General features: G+C 39.8%; 4 long non-coding RNA genes across 5 annotated transcripts; 2 read left to right on the top strand and 2 right to left on the bottom strand.

Annotated features, from left to right (window-relative positions):
* The first annotated feature begins 9,853 nt into the window (after nucleotides 1-9,853).
* On the top strand, nucleotides 9,854-11,204 carry LOC105358348 (uncharacterized). The gene is made up of 3 exons (XR_002872532.2): nucleotides 9,854-10,075; nucleotides 10,708-10,787; nucleotides 10,866-11,204. It is a non-coding gene; the product is annotated as an uncharacterized LOC105358348 (long non-coding RNA).
* Nucleotides 11,205-11,210: 6 nt separating this feature from the next.
* Nucleotides 11,211-12,913, bottom strand: LOC110015757 (uncharacterized). Its single transcript, XR_002872534.2, has 2 exons — nucleotides 12,295-12,913; nucleotides 11,211-11,483 (listed from the first exon to the last, which is right to left on the bottom strand). It is a non-coding gene; the product is annotated as an uncharacterized LOC110015757 (long non-coding RNA).
* On the top strand, nucleotides 12,288-14,181 carry LOC111946781 (uncharacterized). Of its 2 annotated transcripts, none has more exons than XR_013652684.1 (3): nucleotides 12,288-12,311; nucleotides 13,718-13,797; nucleotides 13,843-14,181. It is a non-coding gene; the product is annotated as an uncharacterized LOC111946781 (long non-coding RNA). The 2 variants fall into 2 exon arrangements; XR_002872531.2 differs by lacking the exon at nucleotides 12,288-12,311 and adding an exon at nucleotides 12,969-13,087.
* Nucleotides 14,182-14,187: 6 nt separating this feature from the next.
* Nucleotides 14,188-16,961, bottom strand: LOC144988710 (uncharacterized). The gene is made up of 2 exons (XR_013652685.1): nucleotides 15,204-16,961; nucleotides 14,188-14,460 (listed from the first exon to the last, which is right to left on the bottom strand). It is a non-coding gene; the product is annotated as an uncharacterized LOC144988710 (long non-coding RNA).
* Nucleotides 16,962-25,982: the final 9,021 nt, after the last annotated feature.

The following is a 25,982-nucleotide window of genomic DNA, read 5'->3' as shown; positions in this document are numbered from 1 at the left end:
CAAGGGACCAGACATGGGATTTTTCAGTGGTCTCTAAACCAAGAAGTGTCTCTGGGGCCATGTACCACCTGAAATGTTGGCATGAATCCAGAGGAAGATTCTCAACTCCACTAAATTTAGTTGAAATGACCTGTTGTCTCTGGTTTCTTTTAACAACCAACTGAATTCTTTCTGGCGTCAGAATTCCATCAGCGTATTGAGGGTCCTGAAAAGCAGTTGCCACTCGACGCAGAATGGATCTGATCTGATTCAGTTTAAAAGAAGAAACTTCTTTTGTGTGAAGAAGTTTCCAAAGGGAACATTTTTCCGGTTGGTCATTTGTGATGCAATCCATTTTAGTTTAAATTTGATGAAAGGTAAAAATAGTCTGCTTGGTAAAAAATACTCTGGTTCTTGAATTGAGTTTTTGAAAACGTAAAGATTTCAAACGTGATCACTCTTTACTAAGAAAGACCAGAATAAACACTAACCTGACTCCTACCGGTATATATAGATTTTGGTCTGATGATGTAATCTGTGGTCACACCAATCGGCTCTTGTATGATGACATCAAATGACATCAAATGATATCATCCTGATATATCATGCTGATATATCAGGATGATATCAAATGACATCATCCTGTTATATCACATGATGATATATCATAAGATGTCATCATAAAAGAGCTAATCGTGTCACCAGAGATTACATCATCAGACCAAAATCCTATTTGTGGTTGGGATGGCAATGTCTTTCAATGCAACTGTTCTTTTACTATGTACTGTTCATGTCTTTTTGGGCTTATACCTTTCCTTTGAGGGCTTTTTGAAACTTTGTGTTTTTTCGTCATTTTTGCTATAACAATGTGGACGCTTTTGTGGTGATGTGTGTGTGTGAGTGTATTTTTTGCTGTGCTACACATCTATCATGTCGTTTTGGGCTTTTGACGACTTCTGACATGTTTTTTTGGCGTTTTGAAGCGTTTTGATTGTTTGACCCTCGTGGCAAAAACAAATAGGTCTTTGCAGTCAGTGACTGCCGCTGCGGGCCATAAACATTAAGACACGTTAAAGAAGATTGTTTCTCTGATTTTCATATGAGATGTGCAAATCAAATGTGTTGTTTTGTTTTGAGCACTTTTGGCTAATTTTGATGCCACCTCAAAAACATTTGACTTCTAACTTCTCGCCTTAGTTTATAACAGTGACACAAAGAAAATTCCCGTCTGTACAGTTACAATTAAATCATTTTAAAAAGTGCTCTGCTGTATTACATTACAAATTACTTATTAATGTTGTTCAAAAGAAATCCCTTGCCTTTCAATACTAGTCTTGTAAATTGTATTGTGTTACATCAGTAGGGTATTACTTTTACATTTTTTGTGTATTATAGCAAAAATAAAAGAACAAAACTTCTGTAACATATGTACTGAAAGGTATTTCTCTTTTATGCAAACGGTGTTTACATATTTGTTTTTAACATGTTTGTGGTATTTAGCTTTTAGCATTTGCCAATCAACAACAAGCAACAATTATGTTAACAGCTTTTTTTATCCTTAAATGCCTCACAGTCTTTCCTTAAGACTTAATTTTGGGCAGTAAATCTGTTGCAAAACACAAGTTACTGGACAAGTAATGGGAAAAATCTAACTAAGCCGTACTGCTTTTTACAGTCTGTTCAGTTTTTTTTTTTTAAATATGTATTTATTCCTGTTTTTTTTAATGCCTTTCTTTTTTATGTCATTTTTAGGTAAAGAGAAAGTGGCTTACTGGTAAAATGCAATGTTGAAAATATAGTTTGGGATTTTATCGAACAAAGTCAACTCGGGTAATCTTTACCCATAATGCAAAGCCAAAAGCAACAGCAGCAGGAGGAAGAGTGCAGTAAAGCCATCATCCTCAGGGCAATTTACCCAGTAATTTTGTGTTTTGCTATAAATGTAGTGGTAGTTAAACACAAGAGAAATTCCGAGAGATGCAAAGAATTTGTAAGGACTTTTTCACTCTTTGTATAATTACAGCCATTTCCCAAAATCAGAGAAGTTCATTTTATTTCTCTATAATGTACACTGAGAGCCCTGTTTTGACAAAAATATTGTTTCGTAAATTTCAATTTCTGTAAATGTATAAAAGAGAAAAACAGAATAACATGTGGTCATAAATATTCAGCTCAGTGTTGAGTAGAAGCTCCCTTCTGAGCTAGTAAAGCCATGAGTCTTCTTGGAAATGATGCAACAACATTGTCACACCTGGATTTGGGGATCCTCTTCCACTCTTCCTTGAAGATCCTCTCCAGCTCAATCAGGTTGGAAGGCGAACGTTGCTGCACAGCCACTTTCAGATCTCTCCAGAGGTGCTCAGTTGGCTTTAGGTCGGGGCTCTGGCTGGGCCGGTCAAGAACAGTCCCGGAGTTGTGCTGAAGTCACTCCTTTGTTATTTCAGTGGTGTGCTTTGGGTAATCGTCTTGTTGGAACAAACCATGATGCTGAAACCACCATGTTTCCCTGTTGGAGAGAGTGGAGTGTTTCCTGGTTTTCTCTATACATACCGCTTGGAATTAACACCACAAAGTTTAATTTTGGTCACATCAGACCAAAGACAAGGGTCTTTTACAGAAAGGTGTGTGGCCTCCCTAAGCAAGTCCAATCGGTTTAATTAAACACAGCTAGACTCCAATGAGGAAGTAGAATCACCTTAAGAAAATCATAGGAAATGGACAGCATGAGTTCAATATGAGAGTCAAAGCAAAGGTGTCATGGTGGAGGGAGGCTCGAGAGCCGGTTGGACCCAGACGCAGAGGCGGAGGCATGAGGATCAGGGCTAGTGGGTTTAATTCACAAAAAACAAACAAAAAGCGCTGCAGAGCAGGATGTCAGAACAAAAACAAAAGCTCACTGTGGCGTGGCGTGGCGTGACGAGGAACATGGCATGACATGAACACCAGACAGGAATAATGGACCAACACAGGAGGAAGGCAGAGACAAGACTTATATACAGACAGGGCAAACAAAAGACACAGGTGAACACGATTAGGGCAGATGGGGACCAAGGGAAGTAAAACTCAAGAAACATGACAAGACAGGAAACCTTTCAAAATAAAACAGGAAACAGAACCAAACAAGACAGGACAAGAACTAAAGCGAAAAACAAGACACAACAAACTGAAACCATGACAAAAGGCTCTGAATACTGATGGGATTTTTTCAGTTTTTCTTCTTTTGTAGATTAGCAGAAATTTGTTCACTTGATTTTCTGTCAATGTGGACCCTTTAGTGTACATTATTGAAAAATAAAATTAACTTTTTGTTTTTGGCAAATGGCTGCAATGATAGAAATAGTGAAAAATTTAAAGGGATCTAAATACTTTCCATACTGTATATACTAAAACTTCTACAGGTTTTCCCCTAAGAAGAGCCGGAAGCGCTATCCGTAAAGTTTGTAATGGTTTTGAATAACTGGACAGCATTCATCAAGCCTAATAAGTATCTTCAGGATGAAAAGAACTCCAAAATGTCATCCAGCACAAGTGTCAGAACTCCTACCTGCTCGACAGATCCAATAAACGTTACCTGCTATAAAATTACCCTTGTGAAATTTACCATTTGAAAGGATCAAGCATAAGAACATAAGAAAACTTAGAAAGAGGCAGACAATTTTTGAAAGATCTGTAAGATCTATACTAAAGACTTTATTACAAATAAACTCATACATTATCCTTCTGCATTGTAAAAATGTCATTTCAGTTAGCGAACCATGTCTTGCTGCAGTACCATACACCAACACAGGAGGGCAGATTGCAACCGCCAAAACAGTTCAATATGCTGTGAAACATAATGAAAGTGTGTCATTCAGACTCATCTTTATTTCTGGGTCCTGATGTTCTGGTCTGCAGAGTGAAGGGGGAGCTGTCACACTAATCCACAGCTGGGGTTAGTCATGTTGTCTCGAGGCTGCTTTTGCTGGTTGACATATGGCACTCATGTTGCTGTCATCACTGCCCGCGTGAGCTGTGATAGCCAGAGGCTCGTCCAATCCCAGATTGACATACCGGGTTTAGTCACTGTGAAGACTTTTCAGTCCCTGCTGCGTACCTCCACCGGGGTTGTGTAATGGTGAGGCTGCAGCTGCAGCACAGGGAGCAGCATCCTCACAGGCTGGTGCTGATGTTGCTGTTCACACTCATGTTATCAGGGCATTAACACATGTGAGGGCAGCTGCTAGATTAAGTGTGTTACATACTTGTGTTCCTCTTTGAACCTGCCTCTGCTCCCCACCCTGGTGTGGTTTGAATCGGTCAGCTTGCTTCCCAATTTGTCAAACTGGACTCTGCGGCTTGTGTTTGTGGACTTGTAACTCGTTGCTAGCTATCCATAAGCCCAAAAACCAACATTTTGAAATTGCTGCCGTTGCTGGATTGATTTTTCTCAGGAGTCGGCATTGGTTACAACTGAAGGGAAGAACAAAACCAAACAGAAGTTCAGCGTTTAATGTTACTTTGCTGAGTCATCAAATGCTGAAAAAGTCCAGTTTTTTTTTTCAGGTGATATTTATTTTTCATAAACCGGCCCAAACCACAGTCATTCTAGCTCCAAACACAGCCAGGGTATTCTAGATAACATATTTATGATGTCCACACTGCAAAAACAGAATCTTAGGACAGTAAAAAAGAGCTTTGTTTTAAAAAAAAAACTGTCTTATTTTCTGTCTTGCAAAAAAAAGTTGGTAACACTTTATAATAAGATTCCTTAACAAGCTTTGTTAACACATTAACAAGCATTGTAATGGAATTTTTAGGGTACTAGTAAGAGATTTATTAGTACATTAAGTCTAATAAGGTTTATTATTATTTATTATTATTATATATATTTATTTATTACTAAGTTAACACATTTACAAACATTATTATTAGGATGTTTTTAAGATGCTAATGATACATTTATTGGCATTATAGATTCCTAACAAATTTGTCAGTGTTAATGAGCTTAATAAGATTTATTAACAACTTTTGTTAACAAATTAAGAAGTATTTTTATTGATTGGGGTTCTAGTAAGACATTTATGAGCATTATATATCCCACACAAGCCTATGTGTTAATCAGCTTATTAAGTTTTATTAACTAACTTAACAAATTAATAGGCTCTATAAGTGCATAAGATGCTATAAAGATGTTTAGGAGCATTATAGATATCTTGCAAATACCTGAAATTGTTAATAAGATTTATTAACATCTAAAGTCAGACCATTGTCTTCAAAATCCAAATTACTAAACTGCTTACAGGCTTAACAAATGTATTAATTAACTTTGTTATTACAGTCTATTAAATATTTTGCAGCACCTCATCTAAAGTGTGGAATGCTTTTACCACAAACAACCACAAAGCATAAAGCTTGTAAAAAGAACCTTAAAACAGACTTAACATGCAAAAATCTTTCTGTAAAAGAAATATAATAACTTAATTCAGACTAATAAAAAATAAACATAGGGACATTTTCAGGGCCTGAAAAAATCCAAAAAGAACAGGAATTCAGCCAGTCAAGCTACAAACTGTAGCTGAATTGGAACCAGCAAACATGTGATCCCAAAAGGGATTCAATGGGTTCTGAAGATGAATGGATGGCTGCTACTTTGCAGTTTTTTATTTTTATTTACCGTACTATTTGTTTAAAATATTAATAGCTGAAGATAGTTCTGTTGATCAGCCAACAACATCAGCATCTATGCTGCAGGTTTTAAATAATGTTACACAAAACTCGCTTGATGGAATGTGTGGCTGTCATGACACCAGCCGCCCCGCCCTCGCAGTGGCTGCTCATTAGGTCTGATTCTCCCCACCTGTTCACCTCAGTATAAATTACTGCCACGCAGCTTCTGTCATTGCCGGAACGTCAAGCTTTTTCTGCCTGACTACCAGCCACACTCACTTGCTATGTTCATGATCTCAAGCTTATTCTCGTCTTTCCTGCCTGTGTAAATGCTCCGAGTTCTCAAGTCAAGTCTCCAAGATTCTGCCATCCCAAGCACTGTTTCTAGAGAACCTCCACATTCAAGATTTACGCTGCCCCCCTGCCGCTCCTCTCTAAGAGACTGAGTTTTCGCCTTCCTCCTCTCACCGTCTGCTGGCTGCTCACATCACCTGCATCGCCCTCTGGTGTCAATTCTGCAAACTACAAGTTCCAGCTCCTCAGTCTGCTCAGTTACTAAATAATAATAATAATAATAGTTGATACTTTATTTATCCCACAATGGGGAAATTCTTCTTCACATTTTGACCCATCCCCTGGGGGGCGCGGTGATCTGCAGACTAGCCGCGCTCGGGGCCGACAGCTGGCTGGGGAGAGTGGTGATCGATCCGCCGACCGTTCGGTTGCTGCTCTACCACCTGAGCTAAACCGCCACCCATATCAAATATCAAGATCCTGCATTCCTGTGTCTGTCGTTTTTGGTTGGTCCTCAAGATCTTATTCTACCAGAACGTTCCGGCCAAAAATGGACCCAAAGACAGCTCAGGATTTCCAGTCCCAGGTAGAGGGAGCGCTCAGGAATTATGATATGCGGATGGCCGAGTTCTCTTTCAATCTGCGTGAAATAACCGAAAGACTCACGTCTATGAGCGTTTCACAAGGAATACCACCCTCTATCATTGTGCAACCCATCGACGAACCCAAAATGAATCCACCGGAAAAATATGATGGAAAACCTGCTTCATGTCGGACTTTTCTCTGCCAATGTGAATTGATCTTTTCTCTGCAGGAGTCATCATTTCCATCAGAAAGATCAAAGTTTGCCTATGTCATCTTTCTGCTAACTGGTCGAGAAGCTCAGTGGGCGACAGCAAAATGGGTTCGTGATTCGATCATCAGTTCTTCATACAGAAGGTTTTCAGAGGAGCTCAGAGACATTTTCGACCTAGTGAAACTCCATCGAGAAGCTGCCCGGCAGTTAACCAAGATATGTCAAGGTAAAGAGAAAGTCGATGATTACATCATACGTTTTCGGACCATCACAAGTAACAGCAAGTGGAACGATGAGGCTCTCTACGAGAGGTTTTATGAAGGTCTATCTGAAAACATCAAAGATGAACTAGCAGCGCGTGAATTCCCAAGTCGCATCAAAAACTTGTTATGACTAGCAGCTCGCATTGACAGACGTATTCAGGAGAGAGGAAGAGAGAGACCACAAAAACCACGTCCTTTATTTTCTCATGAACACCAATCCTGTTTTTGCCTCGAGCAGTATGCCTCTTCAGGTTCCAGTATGGAGGAGCCTAAGCAGTTAGGTCACACTCGACTCTCCAAAGAGGAGAGAGATCGGCGTCTCCAGCAGAACCTATGCTTTTACTGTGGTTTTCTCAGTCATTTCAATAACTGTCCAGTAAAAACCCAGGCTCAGCACGAAAGGAGGAGACATGTGAGCCTTTCTCTGTTCTCCTCCTCCTCAAGAATATTGACCTTCCTGTTATCCTAGACCTGCCTTGGTTGCAACGTCATAATAAATAGGTTGATTGGCATTTATAACAATTCCTGACCTGGAGTACTGACTCCCACAGAAACTGCCTCGGTGCGATAGAAACTCCATCAACCCCTGGGCAGAACATAGTCTCAATTGAAAAGTACCCAGACCTCTCTAAAATAGTCACCTTCTATCACGACCGTAAGGAAGTGTTTAACAAGGTAAAAGCCACCACCTTACCTCCTCACTGTCCGTAATATTGTCCCATTGACCTCTTCCCAGGTACTTCTCCCCCCCGAGGTCATCTATCGTCTAAACGTAAACGTATCTAAACCTAAACGTATCTAAACGTAACCGTTATCCTCTTACGCTTATGTTCTCTGCTTTTGAACTCCTTCAGGGGGCCAGGATCTTTACTAAGCTGGATCTTTGCAACGCCTACTATCTGGTCCGGATCAGGGAAGGAGATGAGTGGAAGACGGCTTTTAACAGGCCTTCAGGTCATTTTGAATACCAAGTCATGCCATTGGGCTTGACCAAGGTTCCCACAGTTTTTCAAAACTTGGTTAACAATGTGTTAGAGGGCATAATCAACCGCTTCATGTTTGTTTATCTGGACGATATCCTGATATTCTCTCATTCAGAGGCTGACCATGTTCAACATGTGCGCAAGGTTCTCCTACGTCTGCTCCAGAACCAGCTATACGTCAAGGCTGAAAAGTGTGAATTTCAAGTCACTACATCTTCTTTCTTGGGTCTGGTCATCGCTGAGGGCAGATGTAGGATGGATCCTGAGAAAGTCCAGGCAGTGTTGGAGTGGCCTAAACCTGAGAACCGTAAGCAATTACGTTTTCTAGGATTTGCCGATTTCTATCGTTGCTTCATCAAGAATTACAGTAAGATCGCTTCCCCTCTACATGCCTTGACATCATCCAAACAGAAATTTTCTTGGAACCAGAAAGCTGAATCTGCCTTCCAAGATCTAAAGAACCAATTTTACATCAGCTCCTGTGTTGGTCACACCTGACCCCAGTAAACAGTTCATTGTGGGAGTGGATGCTTCTGACGTTGGGATCGGTGCAGTTCTATCCCAACATAGTTTGGATAACAAGATACATCCATGTGCTTCCCATTCCCGCCACCTGTCCAACGCTGAAAGAAACTACCACGTCGGAGGTAGAGAGTTACTAGCCATCGAGGATGCGCTAGAAGAGTGGCGGCATTGCTTGGAAGGGGCTGAAATTCCTTTTGTTGTGTTCACTGATCACAAGAGCCTGGAGTATTTAAGAACTGCCAAAAGGATGAACTCTCGCCAGGATCCCTGGGCCCTTTTCTTTAACCGTTTTACCTTCTGTTTGTCCTATAGACCAGGGTCACGAAACGTGAAGGCTGATGCGCTGTCCCGTAGATGATTGTCCTTCGAGGGAAGTTTTTCCCAACTTCATCCTGCCTACCTCTGCTCGACTCGCTGTGCTCAGCACTGACATAGAAGAGGAGGTAAGATCAGTTAACCAGGACTCTCCATATCCATCTGCCTAACCCGTAGGATGTCTCTATGTACCTGTTAATCTCAGAGCCAGAGTAATTCAATGGTTTCACACTTCACGTATGTTTTGAACATCAATGTTGTCTGCTTGTCCAGAATGTGCCCAGGTCAAAGCAACCACATCCCCACCTGCTGGGTTACTGCAGCCTCTGTCTATTCCTAGAAGGCCCTGGTTTCCACCCGCAGTCAAATGGCCAATCAGAACGCCTCAACCAACAATTGGAAACCAGCCTCCGTTTCCTCTGTGCCCGTGAGCCAACGTCATGGTCCCGTAATCTGGTCTGGGTAAATTTTGCTCATAATACTCTTCCTTTGTCTGCCACAGGGTTATCCCCTTCCAGGTTGTGTTTGGTTACCACCCCCTTCTCTTTACCTCCCAAGAAGGGGAGGTTTCTGTGCTGTCTGCCCATGTGTTCGTTCGGAGATGTCAACAGGCCTAGCGCAAGGCCCGGCAGACTCTCCTACGGACCGTGGAGATCTACCGCACCACTGCAAACCGACGAAGGATTCCTGTTCCCTCCTATCAAGTGGGTCAAAGGGTTTGGCTGTCTACTACTAATCTGCCTCTTTGTAAGTAGTTAGTTAGTTAGTAAACGTGCGTGCAGCGCGAGCAGTCGCAGCGGCCCCTTGCTCTCTCAGTGCGCGTGTCTGTGTTTTATGGTGTCAAAATAGAGCCTAAAGTATGGTGTCAAAATAGAGCCTAAAGTATTGCGCATCAAAACAGTAAAACCGCGCATCAAAACCCCAAATCTGCGAATCAAAATGCATAAATTGAGAATCAAAACCCACAATTTGCAACCAAAAGCCTTTCCCCAAAGCACAATCCTATTTCTCAGCTGCCGATTTGTTTTCTCGCCATTCTGAAATCCTGTTTTTGAGTTGCAGTTTTATTTTGAAACTGTCTTTTTGAGTTGCGCTTTTATTTTTTGAGTTGCGCTTTTATTTTTTGCGGTTTTGATTCTAAAACCTGTCGACACGTAAAAACAGCGACATGTCAGTCAAGGGGAGGGGAGGCGGGACATCCCTGATATCCAGAAGCTCATTGGCTACCGAATAAGACCGAGTCTTACGTCAACAGACCAGTTTAGAATGTGCCGGTAAGTTTCTCATGTTTTTCATATCTTTTACTATATTAAAAGATCAAAATTGTACTTTATTTAACCAGAGGACGCCAGCACATTCAGATGAGGAGCTCCCCCAGTAGCTGCTAGTGAAAAAAGATGTTAGAAAGTTAGATGTTGCATGAAAAACTATCACCATTGTCCTCCCGTGTTAGCATGCTAGCTAGCTCAATGCTAGCGGGGTATCCAGCTCTTCTCATGACTTTTGTGGATTAAACAAAGTACATTTTTTACCACAGTGTCAGGATCGGTCATGTAAACCTGGGAATAATTGTCCGTGAATTGTCACTAGGGTTAATCAAATATGTTATAACCTATAAGGTTTCTCAATATTTTTCAGGGTTTACACAGACAGAGGGAATTATTGAACAGAGCAACAATATTGCTGTGCCATATTATTCAAAATGTATGCGTCTGCACTATGCACACTGGCAGAAGTCCGGTATTCGAGTGAACCAGAGCAGAGTAAATTGTAGCAGACCAGCAAAAACGTGTTTTATTCCACTTAAAATTATTCCAGTATTAGACATCAATAGAATTATTGGTATATTTAATTGGGTGGTGGTTTTAAAATTGACTATTGCTGAATGTCTGTTGTTTTCTATAAGGGCCGTTGTTATGCATACCATAACAAAAAAGGCAGGAATACTGAGGCAGCTACGACGTGGATGTCTACATCTTCTTTAAGGTAATGAAAAAAAATTTAATCTTAATTTTTCTCTTCTTTTTTTGGTTAATTAACTTTGCTGTTTTTGTTTCTTTCCAGATGCAGGCCCCAAAGACGTCCCAGTGTGATGCAAAGGCTGTCCAGCAGGCTCACAGACATCTCCTGTCAACTGAAAGAGAAGCCTTTAAAATAGTTGTCCATTTCGACCACACTGTCTGCTTCCCATTTCTTAGTGCCTGTACGAAAACAGTGACTTTTCCACCTCAAGTCTTTTAAGGAGTTTTAAAAACAGTTATTTTAATTTCTCTGAATTGTGGTTCAGAATTTCACAGAACCTAATGCACTTGACTCTGTGTTTCAAAGATATTTGCAAAACCATCAGTCTTTTGTACAAAACACATTCAATGGTCACACATTAAAAAATGAAGCTTTACAAAATACCAGTGGTGATTATTAGCCATTTATTTTCTTAAGGGGGGCAGTATTTTGTAAGGCAGATGAGATCTGTTCACATTGTTAGTTTTTGTTACATCCTGCTGTGATGACATGCATAGATCAGTACATAAATGTTAATGTCTTGGCCATGGTTTTCTGATGTCCCACAAGGGTTGAACAGGTCTGAGAGGAGAGAGGACAAGCCACAGAGGGAACAACAACTCCAACAGTTTCCTGCTCTGCCTGGTTTAAGTTAGTCTGTCGTCCAATGTCCACAGCATCCTGCACACAAAGAAAAATGTATTTAAGACAGTTAAAATGAGTGTGTGTGTGTGTGTATATATATATATATATATATATATATATATATATATATATATATATATATATATATATATATATATATATATATATATATACACACACACACACACCTTAATTGCTACTCAGTAGCTGCATATTGTGAAAGGTAACTTCCTGTGTTAACCTGCAATCTTTAAGGTTGAGAAAATTATTTTGGAATACAGTTCAGAATCAGAAAAACTTTATTGATCCCACCTGTGGGAAATTTGCTCTGGTACTTCAAATAAAAATTGTGTTTGTTTTATTTAATGATTTTAAATAGGGATTAACTTGATCCCAAACTAGGAAAGGTGTCACTTTCTTGCAGTAATATGTTGCTTTGTTGTTCAATCCATCTGTGTAATCCCTAAGGAAATATTGAAAAACCTTATATATACACATGAATGTACTTCTTAAAAAACTATTTGATTAACCATAGTGACAATCCACGGGCAATTATTCCCAGGTTGACATGACTGATCCTGACACTGTGGTAAAAAATGTACTTTGTTTAATCCACAAAAGTCATGAAAAGAGCTGGATACCCCGCTAGCATTGAGCTAGCTAGCATGCTAACACAGGAGAACAATGCTGATAGTTTGTCATGCAACATCTAACTTTTTAACATCTTTTTTCACTAGCAGCTACTGGTGGAGCTCCTCATCTGAATGTGCTGGCGTCCTCTGGTTAAATAAAGTACAATTTTGATATTTTAATATAGTAAAAGATATGAAAAACATGAGAAACTTACCGGCACATTCTAAACTGGTCTGTTGACGTAAGACTCGGTCTTATTCGGTAGCCAATGAGCTTCTGGATATCAGGGATGTCCCGCCTCCCCTCCCCTTGACTGACATGTCGCTGTTTTTACGTGTCGACAGGTTTTAGAATCAAAACCGCAAAAAATAAAAGCGCAACTCAAAAAATAAAAGCGCAACTCAAAAAGACAGTTTCAAAATAAAACTGCAACTCAAAAACAGGATTTCAGAATGGCGAGAAAACAAATCGGCAGCTGAGAAATAGGATTGTGCTTTGGGGAAAGGCTTTTAGTTGCAAATTGTGGGTTTTGGTTCTCAATTTATGCATTTTGATTCGCAGATTTGGGGTTTTGATGCGCGGTTTTACTGTTTTGATGCGCAATACTTTAGGCTCTATTTTGACACCATACTAAAGTATTGCGCATCAAAACAGTAAAACCGCGCATCAAAACCCCAAATCTGCAAATCAAAATGCATAAATTGAGAACCAAAACCCACAATTTGCAACCAAAAGCCTTTCCCCAAAGCACAATCCTATTTCTCAGCTGCCGATTTGTTTTCTCGCCATTCTGAAATCCTGTTTTTGAGTTGCAGTTTTATTTTGAAACTGTCTTTTTGAGTTGCGCTTTTATTTTTTGCGGTTTTGATTCTAAAACCTGTCGACACGTAAAAACAGCTACATGTCAGTCAAGGGGAGGGGAGGCGGGACATCCCTGATATCCAGAAGCTCATTGGCTACCGAATAAGACCGAGTCTTACGTCAACAGACCAGTTTAGAATGTGCCGGTAAGTTTCTCATGTTTTTCATATCTTTTACTATATTAAAAGATCAAAATTGTACTTTATTTAACCAGAGGACGCCAGCACATTCAGATGAGGAGCTCCACCAGTAGCTGCTAGTGAAAAAAGATGTTAGAAAGTTAGATGTTGCATGAAAAACTACCACCATTGTTCTCCTGTGTTAGCATGCTAGCTAGCTCAATGCTAGCGGGGTATCCAGCTCTTCTCATGACTTTTGTGGATTAAACAAAGTACATTTTTTACCACAGTGTCAGGATCGGTCATGTAAACCTGGGAATAATTGTCCGTGAATTGTCACTAGGGTTAATCAAATATGTTATAACCTATAAGGTTTCTCAATATTTTTCAGGGTTTACAGACAGAGGGAATTATTGAACAGAGAAACAATATTGCTGTGCCATATTATTCAAAATGTATGCGTCTGCACTATGCAGACTGGCAGAAGTCCGGTATTCGAGTGAACCAGAGCAGAGTAAATTGTAGCAGACCAGCAAAAACGTGTTTTATTCCACTTAAAATTATTCCAGTATTAGACATCAATAGAATTATTAGTATATTTAATTGGGTGGTGGTTTTAAAATTGACTATTGCTGAATGTTTGTTGTTTTCTATAAGGGCCGTTGTTATGCATACCATAACAAAAAAGGCAGGAATACTGAGGCAGCTACGACGTGGATGTCTACATCTTCTTTAAGGTAATGAAAAAAAATGTAATCTAATCTGTTTTTGTTTCTTTCCAGATGCAGGCCCCAAAGACGTCCCAGTGTGATGCAAAGGCTGTCCAGCAGGCTCACAGACATCTCCTGTCAACTGAAAGAGAAGCCTTTAAAATAGTTGTCCATTTCGACCACACTGTCTGCTTCCCATTTCTTAGTGCCTGTACGAAAACAGTGACTTTTCCACCTCAAGTCTTTTAAGGAGTTTTAAAAACAGTTATTTTAATTTCTCTGAATTGTGGTTCAGAATTTCACAGAATCTAATGCACTTGACTATGTGTTTCAAAGATATTTGCAAAACCATCAGTCTTTTGTACAAAACACATTCAATGGTCAATCATTAAAAAATGAAGCTTTACAAAATACCAGTGGTGATTATTAGCCATTTATTTTCTTAAGGGGGGCAGTATTTTGTAAGGCAGATGAGATCTGTTCACATTGTTAGTTTTTGTTACATCCTGCTGTGATGACATGCATAGATCAGTACATAAATGTTAATGTCTTGGCCATGGTTTTCTGATGTCCCACAAGGGTTGAACAGGTCTGAGAGGAGAGAGGACAAGCCACAGAGGGAACAACAACTCCAACAGTTTCCTGCTCTGCCTGGTTTAAGTTAGTCTGTCATCCAATGTCCACAGCATCCTGCACACAAAGAAAAATGTATTTAAGACAGTTAAAATGAGTGTGTGTGTGTGTATATATTTATATATATATATACACACACACACCTTAATTGCTACTCAGTAGCTGCATATTGTGAAAGGTAACTTCCTGTGTTAACCTGCAATCTTTAAGGTTCAGAAAATTATTTTGGAATACAGTTCAGAATCAGAAAAACTTTATTGATCCCACCTGTGGGAAATTTGCTCTGGTACTTCAAATAAAAATTGTGTTTCTTTTATTTATTTATTTTAAATAGGGATTAACTTGATCCCAAACTAGGAAAGGTGTCGCTTTCTTGCAGCAATATGTTGCTTTGTTGTTCAATCCATCTGTGTAATCCCTAAGGAAATATTGAAAAACCTTATATATACATGAATGTACTTCTTAAAAAACTATTTGATTAACCATAGTGACAATCCACGAGCAATTATTCCCAGGTTGACATGACCGATCCTGACACTGTGGTAAAAAATGTACTTTGTTTAATCCACAAAAGTCATGAGAAGAGCTGGATACCCCGCTAGCATTGAGCTAGCTAGCATGCTAACACAGGAGAACAATGGTGGTAGTTTTTCATGCAACATCTAACTTTCTAACATATTTTTTCACTAGCAGCTACTGGTGGAGCTCCTCATCTGAATGTGCTGGCGTCCTCTGGTTAAATAAAGTACAATTTTGATCTTTTAATATAGTAAAAGATATGAAAAACATGAGAAACTTACCGGCACATTCTAAACTGGTCTGTTGACGTAAGACTCGGTCTTATTCGGTAGCCAATGAGCTTCTGGATATCAGGGATGTCCCGCCTCCCCTCCCCTTGACTGACATGTCGCTGTTTTTACGTGTCGACAGGTTTTAGAATCAAAACCGCAAAAAATAAAAGCGCAACTCAAAAAGACAGTTTCAAAATAAAACTGCAACTCAAAAACAGGATTTCAGAATGGCGAGAAAACAAATCGGCAGCTGAGAAATAGGATTGTGCTTTGGGGAAAGGCCTTTGGTTGCAAATTGTGGGTTTTGGTTCTCAATTTATGCATTTTGATTCGCAGATTTGGGGTTTTGATGCGCGGTTTTACTGTTTTGATGCGCAATACTTTAGGCTCTATTTTGACACCATAGTGTTTATTTTCGTTTTGCTTATCTACACAAACAAGCTTACAGAGCAACCCCCTCCCCCACATCGGAACATCAGACCACATTAGTGTTATGCTAACGCCTGCATACAGACAAAGGGTGAAACTTGCAAAACCAGTCTTGAAGAAAATAAGAGTCTGGCCAGAGAGTGCATCCTCTGCCCTTCAGGACTGCTTTGAAACAACAGACTGGGAAATGTTTAAACAAACTGCCACCTACAACAACCTGACAGACATCGAGGAGTACACAGACACAGTAACCTCCTACATCACAAAGTGCATCGATGATGTGACACACACAAAAAGCATCATCATTCAAGCCAACCAGAAGCCCTGGCTGACAGGGGAAGTCAAAGGGCTACTGAGAGCCAGAGACAATGCCTTCAGAGCAGGGGATGAAGCTGGCCTAAGAACAGCAAGAGCCAACCTGTCCCGGGGCATCAGGAAAGCAAAAAAGGACTATATGCATAAAGTCTCTTCCAACTTCAACGACAGCAGAGATGCACGGAGCCTGTGGCAGGGCATCCAGGCCATCACAGACTACAAGCCTGCACCGCAGAGCTGTGAGAACAACACCCCCCTTCTCAACAACCTGAACAGCTTCTTTTCACGCTTTGAAGGACTAAACAGCACACACCCACAGAAAACGCCCCCCTCCCCCCAGGATCTAACTCTGCACCTGACACTGCCATAAATGCACTCGCACTTTTATAGCAAATTGCCAATGTTGTATATTGTAATTTTTTTCTTTCTTTTTACTTATTCATCTTATTTTAAACGTATACTTTGTTTTTATTTTTCTTCTCCTGAACAGACGAGAGAGTAAGAAACGGAATTTCGATTCATTGTATGTGATGCACATGTGAAGAATTGGCAATAAAGTTGACTTTGACTTTGACTTTTGTGTTGAGAACAGGAAATTGGCTCCGCGGTTTGTTGGTCCCTTTCCCATCTCCAAAGGGGTCAATCCACTTGCTGTTTGCCTGCGTCTACCCAGGACTCTCCGTATACACCCTACCTTCTATCCTTCCATGGTGAAGCCTGTCAAGACAAGTCCTCTTCTTCCTCCTGCCAAACTCCACAATCAGCTTGGTTTATTGACGGGGGTCCGACCTAAACAGTGCGGCACCTGCTCCTTCCTCACCACCGTGAGGAACCGGGCTTGCATTACCTGGTGGATTGGGAGGGTACGGTCCTGAGGAATGTTCCTGGGTTCCTGCTCAATTTATCCTTGACCCTGATCTGATTGTCCGGTTTCATAGAGACTGTCATGACAGCAGCCGCCCCACCCTCGCAGTGGCTGCTCGTCAGGTCTGATTCTCCCCACCTGTTTAGAGGTCTTCAGCTCTGATCTGCCGTCTCAGCTGGAAGTTAAAAAAGGGAAAAAAAGATCATTCTGTTAAGGTACTACAAAGTAGTTTTTAGCATGATGCAGTGCCGTGTAATGAGACATAGAAAAACATGCAAGAAGCGTTTTCACCGGTGTTAAAAAAAAATGTAAGGAGTTGGACCCTTTTTTCTGTTTGAAAGCCTGACAATCGTTGTTTTATGTTTATCTGCAGCTCAACGATTGCTTCTTTCCAAATCTCTTTATATCAGGTGACGACTGGCTACGGTGACCGTTTTGGGTCAGTTGTTCCGCTCTGAATTCAGACTGAGGAATCTGAGAGTGAACTGAAGCTCAGTCCAATTGGAAACGAACTGAGACCACCTCCAAAGATGGATCAGAGATCGGTTCCTTGCTTAGGTGTATTCAGACTGAAACTTTGCTCCAGTTTATTGGGGGAAGCGAACTCTGGTTCACTCAAAGCGGACCAAATGTGTTCAGTCTGAAAACACCCTTGGACTCATCCCTGAGTCTGATGTTCCTCCTTGTAGCAGTGTCATTTATTAACATGCTTTTCTATTCTCTTTTTCGGGATGTCCTGCTGCAGTGTGTGCTCCTCAGTGTGTTGTTGAAATACTTTTTCTCCAGCTCCTGTAACCCTAGTGCTATCCTATGGGGTCAAGATGACCATTGACGTGTTTTCCCTACCATGACAAATAAAGGTGGAGATGATTTCATGTAATCCATGGAAACCAGTGAAGATCACAAATCATTGAAGAAAAAAGTTCAGCGCACTGTCTTGTGGGGCATAGATGACCCATCTCCCAATGTCAAAGTACCTAGGATAGCACAAGGGTTAACCCCCCTTGGCAGGGGGTTCTTCCTACATTCAATGGTTCTTCCTACATCCAATTTAGCTTTCAAGAAAGTTTTACCACATCTTCATAAAGAGCTCGGGCAGGAGAAGAGCATGCTGAAATCGGACCGGCTTTATTTAATCGGCATTTACAATTTGGAATTGGTAGAAAAACTAATTTTGAAAGAGCAAATAGTAAGGTTTTTTAAATTGGCTTCCAAAATTCCCATGACAATAAAACAACTGACAACTCTGACCCCATTCAGCAAACTGATAAAATCATGGCTTTTAGACAATCAAAGCTGCCACCACTACTCTGGATACATTTTTGTTTTTTGTCATATCCGTTCACCTATTTCATTCTATTTATTTGTTGTCTTCTTTGTCTACTTTCTCTTTATTTATTTTTTCTGTGTTAATGAATTTAATGTTATTTTGTGGTTAACAACCCCATCTGTGTTATTTCTGTATTCGCTAGGGGTGTTAGAAAAAAAATCGATTCAGCAACTTATCGCGATAGTTCATTTCGCGATACTTGTATCGAGTCAAAATGCTGTCAGGAAAATATTTATTTAATTAGTTCTGAGTGTCCTTCAGTGTCTGACTCTTGTTTTCCACTTCACCCTCCTACCACTAATTGGCAGCAGAGCACACAGAGCCTCTTTGAGCAGCTCTACTATGCACAAAACAACAGGAAGACCTCAGCCCGAGGCAGCTTTTTTCATTGTTATGAGACATGAACTACTTAGTTTTTACTTGGGCTGGGTACCGAACTGAAACTATGTGCCACGTTGCTGCCAGCAACATATAAAACTCAGATTGCTGTGCTTTGTAGCGGACTCAGATAAGAATGAGTGAAGTACTGCAGCTGCACAGCAGCTAATAGGCTAATGCACTTAGCATCAACCAAAATGCTATCTGCAAAGCAGGCCAAAGTTCCGCAGAACCTCCCAGCAATGGATTCTAGTTCAGCGACCTGATCAATCAGGGTGATGTGTACAACGCCCTAAAATATCGTGGCAATCAGCGTTAGTTTACTTCCGCGTGAGAAAGCGTGGCTGCAACGTGGCTGCAGCGGTGCAGTACAGTATGTAAACAAAGCATCTTTGTCACATTAAAGGAACTTTCCTTCACCCTGTCATGCTGCTTTATTATCACACTTTATTGTTCCTGGAAAGAATTAGTGACTCTAGATTCAGTAGACAGCCTACTGATAGTAAAATTAAATGTGTGTTCACACTAACCTGGTCCATAAATTAAATTTATATGTTTGATTCTAATCATTTTTAACCTCGAAAATAACTTTTTTGCGTATTTCCTGTCTAATTTTAGCGCAAAGCTGCAAGCTCAGCTGCACGAGAGATTACGCAATCCTATGTGAAGTCGGGTTGGGTGTTCCTTTAGTTTACTCAGGGTAGGCTAATAATGTGGAGCTTTTTTTTCTTTTTTTTTCCATTCTAGAAATGTTATTTCCATGTCGTCCCTTTTATATGATAGGTCATGTGTTTTACAGCAGATCGGACGTGAAGCTGCACTAGAAAAGACAGAATGAGGCAGAAAACAACAGTTTTTTTTCATATAAATGCAATCGATAGATCATTTGTTTTATGTATGCATATAGGTTTTTGGGAGGATTCCTTTTCGTACATGATTAAAGAAAACAAAAATTACTTTTTAGAGTGAACTCAGGTGATATTTAAATGTAGTTTTTAATGTTCTATTTAATACTTGTACATCTTATATTCACAAGAACAGGTTTTTAGGAATTAAACTCTCTTTTATTACGTCTCACAGGATATTTAGTTTTATTTTAGAAGAATTTCCACTTCTGTTGATGATAGGCTAATACGTTAAACTAGAACTCCTATAGTGTTTAATTGTTTGGTTTTTTTTTTCTCTTTCCTTTTTTGTTTGTCCGATTGTTCTTAATATTTGAGCAAAACATCAGTGGTTGTTAGTAAAGTTCAATAGGAGTCCATTATTTCATGTTTTGCTCTGACTGACTGCATATAATTAGAAATCAGGAAGTAATAAATAATGGATGATTAATTACTGCTAATGAATCACTATTTCGGGTGGTTTTTGTTTCGTCTGGTGGTTTTTAGGATCTACTAGTCTACCACTGTGTGTGTGTTTCAGCTGAATCATCAAGAAAATGTTTTCTGGATTTGTTGAATTTGAACTGTCATTTTTAAAGTCAGCAGGCACGATCACCACTTCACTTTCTGTTCAGGAAGATTAAAAAAAAGGTTGCAAAAACATTTTAAAAAGATAATATAAAAGGCATAAGGGAATTAGACTACATCCTTTTCTTTATCGGGGATTTTAGTGCAAATCACACACAGAGAAATGTCAGTTAGCCTGGTTTTTCCCAGTCTTTATCTTGTCTAATCCAAGATCAGTGTTTGCAAGATGCAACTATTTAGCATAAATAGGGAATCAATATTTTAATCCACATATCAAGGGTGAGATTAAGCAAATTTTGAACAACAGCTTTTGTTTACATTTTTCTTTTTTTTTTTACTAACTCTTAATAGTCTGTGGCCTTATTAAGCATTTTTTCCTACAATTCCCTCTTATCATTTTCCTTTGTTTTGTGGCAATGTTTGACATCCACCTTTTTAGCTTAACCCCTTTTCTTTCCCACACTTCTATTTTTTATCATTATGTTACCTAGAAATTCCAAATTAAAACTTAAACTGTATGAATAACTCAATTCCAAGTGGTAATGTCATTTTTGTATTGCAAAAATAAGGACCAAACTGTTTTTTATATGGCAAAGATCAAAAGTATATAGATATAATTTACTTCCGGTTCAGTGGGTTACAGCACGGACGCCACGTGTGGCTCACGGCGGCTATAACGCTCTTCAAGGGATCTGACCATGGCACCTTAGAAAAACCAAGCAACAGGTGACTATGATGGCAGTTAAATGATTCTTGATTAAATCCAAGCTACGTTATTAATGGAAGAGTCAGAAGACTCTGAGCTCAAAACGAGCAACGACCTTAGACAATCTGGAGAAAAGACTGGACAATGTGGAACAAGAAACACGGGTGAAAAATGTCATTCTCATCGGAGTACAGATCAAACTTCTGGCAAAGCTAAATGCAGCACGAGTTTGCATTGCTAATGTTAATGGCACTAGCATTGCTAGAAGTTCTTCTGAAATAGGGAGCTATGGAGTGTCTCTGGAACATTAAGTGAAATAATTTCTCACGTCTAAAGGTATTTCCGAGGATCTAAATACCATCGAGACCTGCCACCCGCTTCCCAGGAGAAAGGAGACGGATAAACCAGCGGCCCTCATCAGGATTGTGAATCAAAAACACAAGCTAGCTCTGATGAATCAAAGGAGGAATCTGAAGGGATCTGCTGCTTATCTAAACAACCATCTGACCAGAAGGAATGCTGAAATCGCCAAACATGCCAGGCTTCTCAGGAAGCGTAAGCAGATTGAGAAGACTTGGGTTGAAGGCTGCAAGATTTACGTCAAACCACTGGTTCAGGTTGTTAACAACATGAAGGACTTGGATAAGTGTTTGATCGCGGTCGTCTGAAGCCACAAATCCAGTAATAAATGAAAGAGCCAACTATAATTTCAAGAAATTACACGCCTGGGATCAGCACTTTCTCTAAAAGTCTCAGTGACCCTGATTTTCAGCAGAGTGCTGACCTCCAGACAACTTGACCTCAACTTTCAGCGCCGCTGCCGCAGAAGGATACGTACCTTTATCTAACGTCTGCAGACATAACAGCAAAGAGAATTACAAACTGTTTAAACCCAGAAGAATGGCCGTTAATCAGCAGAAGAAGGAATACCAACCTTGAACAATCAACAGAATATGGACCCTTTTTAATTTCACAGCATTACCTCATGACAATAAAAAAATCAAAAATAATGCTTAATCAGTTATTGGAGATGGTTAAAGTGATTGATCTCTAATTAGTATATCACTTCACTTTACTGATATAGTCTTATTTTTTTAATCATATACATGATAATCTGTACATATTTTAGATAACTAATCTGCATTTACCATGTTGATTTCTTAAACAGTTATTATTATTTTTTACATAATAATTTAAGTAAGTCATCTTTGTTATGAGCTATATTGATACGTAAGGATGCTTAATTCTGTCTGATAAAAAATTACGAACCGGATAATGATAAATCATGTAATAAAAATGGTTACGGTAAAACAGGGGAGGGATTATACAAATTTGCGTCCTTGCACAATCTTTTAAGCGATATTTAATTTTATGTCTAACTATCCTAAGTTGATACGTCATTGTATGAATGTACAACTGATGATTGTAATGATTTGTGTATTATCATTATTTGATTGCTTGAATTAAACCATTTCAAATAAAAAATAAAAAAAGACGTTCAATTCCCCAAATAATAAGGCAAAGATGAGGTCAAACCATTTTTAAACCAGACATTTCAAAGCTCAGACCTTTTTTGAAACCTTCAAGTTAAATTTTGAATGAAAACCATTTAGGTTGGTGTTATTCTTACATCATTGTAAACAACCGCTGTGATTGGCAAACACCCGTGAGTGCAGGGATGACTAAGGGTCATTGGAGCTCAATCCTTTTGGAGGTCAAAAGGACTTTTTTACATTTCTGTAATCAAAAACATCTTTGCTAATAAACAGATTTGGTCAAATTTTGTTGCATCTCTGGTGCCATTAGAGCACATTTCCACTGCTCTCAGCAGCCTTTGAAACCTATGGCTCACAGTTAGACATTACATTGAAAGCAGGAGACTAATCACCGGCTCTTGTTCCCCACTGGCTTCAACAGCAGGCATTGCGTGAACCAGAGAGCCAGAATGCAGCCATCCTGCTTCAGCTGAGCTGGCCACGCTCAGAGCCTCTCCTTCGCACAGAGCTGCGGGCTCTGGACCTTATTGTTCTGGGCTGATGGGACTTTGGTGAGATTTACTGCCAGATCCTTGACTGATTACAGCTTCAGCTCATGTAAGACATTTGACTTTGGCTGGATGAGAGAACCATGTTTCCAACATTGGTTACTGATGGAAAAAGTTAGTGTTTGTTTGCATAAAAGGGAAAACCACAAGTTGATGCTAAGTTAGAAAGCGTTTTACTGTGACGTTTTTACAGAACAAAGCAGAGGAACGGCTTTTTCACATCTCACACAGCAAAGAATTCCTTAAAGTGTTCTGCAAGGAGTTTTCTGATGGCCTTTTTGTTCTATGGGCTTTTGCTTACATTTTCGGTTCAAAAAGTGAAACAAATTCCATGAAGGCAACAAATAAACTTCAAAAGATGATATCCTTTGAAACAAACCAGGCCATTACCATCCAGCCTAATGATATTGCTATTTTAAAGTTACACAAAAATTCCTTTCGTTTCTCTGGAGCATTAGCTGACGAATGACTTCTGGTGGATTTGACAGAGCACTGAAGAGTCATCAGAGCTTAGTAATGACCTGCATCAGTCACTTTGTCAACGCTCACACACAAAAGAGAGTGAGGCAAAACAGAGAAAAGAAGGTATTTAAAGGTGCAGAGGGTGAATGACAGTGGGCAGTGAGAGTGGGTTCTGCTTGGACAGAACTGTTTTGATTATTATCTGGTAATTTATCTGGTACTGGGCGGCCGTGGTGTAGTGGTAGGGCGGTTGCCCCACGATCGTAAGACTGCGGGTTTGATTCTCACCTTGCCTGCCCATGTGTCGAAGTGTCCTTGGGCAAGACACTGAACCCCACCTTGCCTTTGGTGGAAGGTTGGCGCCAGTGTTTTGCAGAGGAGCCACCACCAGTGTGTGAATGTGTGTGTGAATGGGTGAATGGGACTATGACTGCAAAGCGCTTTGGGCCTTCAAGGGAGGTAGAAAAGTGCTATATAAGTATCCGCCATGCACCATTAAGAGACGCACTGGAGGTCAGTGACGTGCGGTGAGGTTGATGGTTGGTGAGGCACTGACTCCTCTGGAGTCAGATTTACAATGAAAGAACTAAATATTTCACAATTCATCCAACAGCAGGTAACAACATATAAGATACACACCAGAAGATCTTTGTCCTACAGAGAATATTTCTTTTATAGACATGGATAGAACACTCTTCTTGTGTATAAATTCTTCATGTATACTGTAAACAAATTAAAGTATACAGATGTGTTCGGCACACTTTTCATTTCTACCTCAAGTAACTATTTATAGTATTTTTCCAAGTTCAAATTCTGGTGCTTTAATGTTATCAAATGATGTCTGTGAAAATGATCGTAAAAAGAATTCTTTGGGCCTAAAATTTAGTTTTACTCAAAAAAAATTCCCACTTACTCCCATGTTTTTTTTTTTAAACAAAAATTGAAAAACATGTGTGGCCTTATTTTTTGAGTCCATGCGCCGATCCTTCTCCACAAAAAGCTCTGTCCTTAGTCTGTTTCTACTGTCTGCACCAGTGTAGCTACAAAGCAGCTGTCAGCTCACGTCTGCCCCCTGCTGGTGAGGCCTGCTTCATTTGCTGCTTTTTCTGCAAGCATACAGCAGCGTTCTCACCGCACGTCTCTATTAACATTGAGTCCTGCCATCAGACATGAAGCACAGCACTCCCGAGCCTCACCTGGAGTCTCCGCTCCGTCTGTGATCGAGCAACAATTCAAATTCTGCTATTTTAACCTCATAAACTGCGGAAAAGGTGTTGAGTCAACTGAAAATGGATCTTCAACGCAGATCCATGGAAAATAATATTAACTTTATTTACCTTACCTTTATTTACTCTAGTTCATCACAATCATGACAGGTGAGGCTGTGCCTCACTTGCCTCATCTGACCGCACGACACTGCTGGAGGTGACTAAACGCCTTTGTAGCAGGTACACAGTAAATTCCCCAGTGTCATATCTTCGTTGTCAAACTGATCAGACTCTTTCAGAGTTATTACAACAACAGCAAGTCTAAGGCCCCACCTACATTTTCCAAGTGTTGATGTAACCTGCACTGAGAAAGCTGATTCTGGCCTGTAAATGCTTCAAATATGTTTTAGTTCATTTTGATTATTTTATGACATTTTATGACATTTTTCATTCTTGCTAATTAATTTAAGTAATTCAAACGCATATTATTTCCTTTTAAAAAGGTTATTGAATTTGTAAATATAACCAAAATAAATTATGTTAATCCAGTCTGTAATGACATCACCTGATCTGCGCTCAATGCATCCGCCATTTTAGGAGCAGAAGCGCGTCCGTCCCTGGCTTTAGGTGCAGATTGAAGAGGAAGCGGGTGGAAGAACATGATCTGCCTTATGGTAAGTGAAGTTTTCGAACTATTTGTGCTTTAACCTTAATATAATCTTTTAAATATGTTTTGACATTGGACCACAAAGTTACTAGTCAGTACAATGCCTCGTGGTTTTGTTTTAGCCAGCAAATTAGTCATTTTGCATCGTGCTTGAGTGATAGCTAGCTTGTTTTGCAGACTCTGCAAAGCAGCTTAGAGGCTGTGTTTTTGAAACTATTAGTGATACTTTAATACTGTGAATGTAATGGCAAGTGTTCTAACAATTACATCAACTATACCATATCAGTGTGATCCCTAGCTTGAATAAAGGTCTCGATGGAGGTTCTACCGGCAATATCGACGGTTGCCCAGAGAGCAGTCTCATACACTCCTTTAGACTAAAAGGTACATCTCCATGTAAAGTTGATAAAAATATCCGTTAGTGTGCCCCTATGTCAGCTTGACCAACTTGCAACTGCAGAGGATGTGAAGGTTGTCTGACCCTAAAGGGGCGAGGGGCTTTGACTCATGGCTTATGATTCCAGACCCCACAGCACGTACTGCTGCAATCAATTTAGAAAGACGAAAAAATACAGTTGTCTAAAAAAAACTCTTTAGTGATTCTTTTTTTATATAAGTTTAAAAAGCCTTTGGTTAACATTAACACATGACAGATAGCTGTGATACTGAATGGTGCATGGGAAAGATAGTCAAACCAAAATTACATAAACTTTAGAGTGTGTCTCTCTCTCTTCACACAAGTCTGCCCAACACAGCAGGAATAACAAAACTGAGGTAAACATTCAATTTACCGCATGCTGGAGAAGGAGAGGAGAGTGAAAAGAAGCTTGCTGAATCTTAATCCTTCCATCTGAACTGACACCAGCAAAAGTAAAGCCCTGGAAACCGAAAACCCTTTTTCTTGTAAACTGG

The sequence above is a fragment of the Oryzias latipes genome, chromosome 21 (assembly GCF_053564925.1).
Source record: "Oryzias latipes strain Hd-rR chromosome 21, Olatipes_Hd-rR_3.1".
NCBI classification, from domain to species: domain Eukaryota; kingdom Metazoa; phylum Chordata; class Actinopteri; order Beloniformes; family Adrianichthyidae; genus Oryzias; species Oryzias latipes.
The sequence above is the reverse complement of the archived record's forward strand: the minus strand, read 5'-3'. Positions and strand labels throughout refer to the sequence as shown.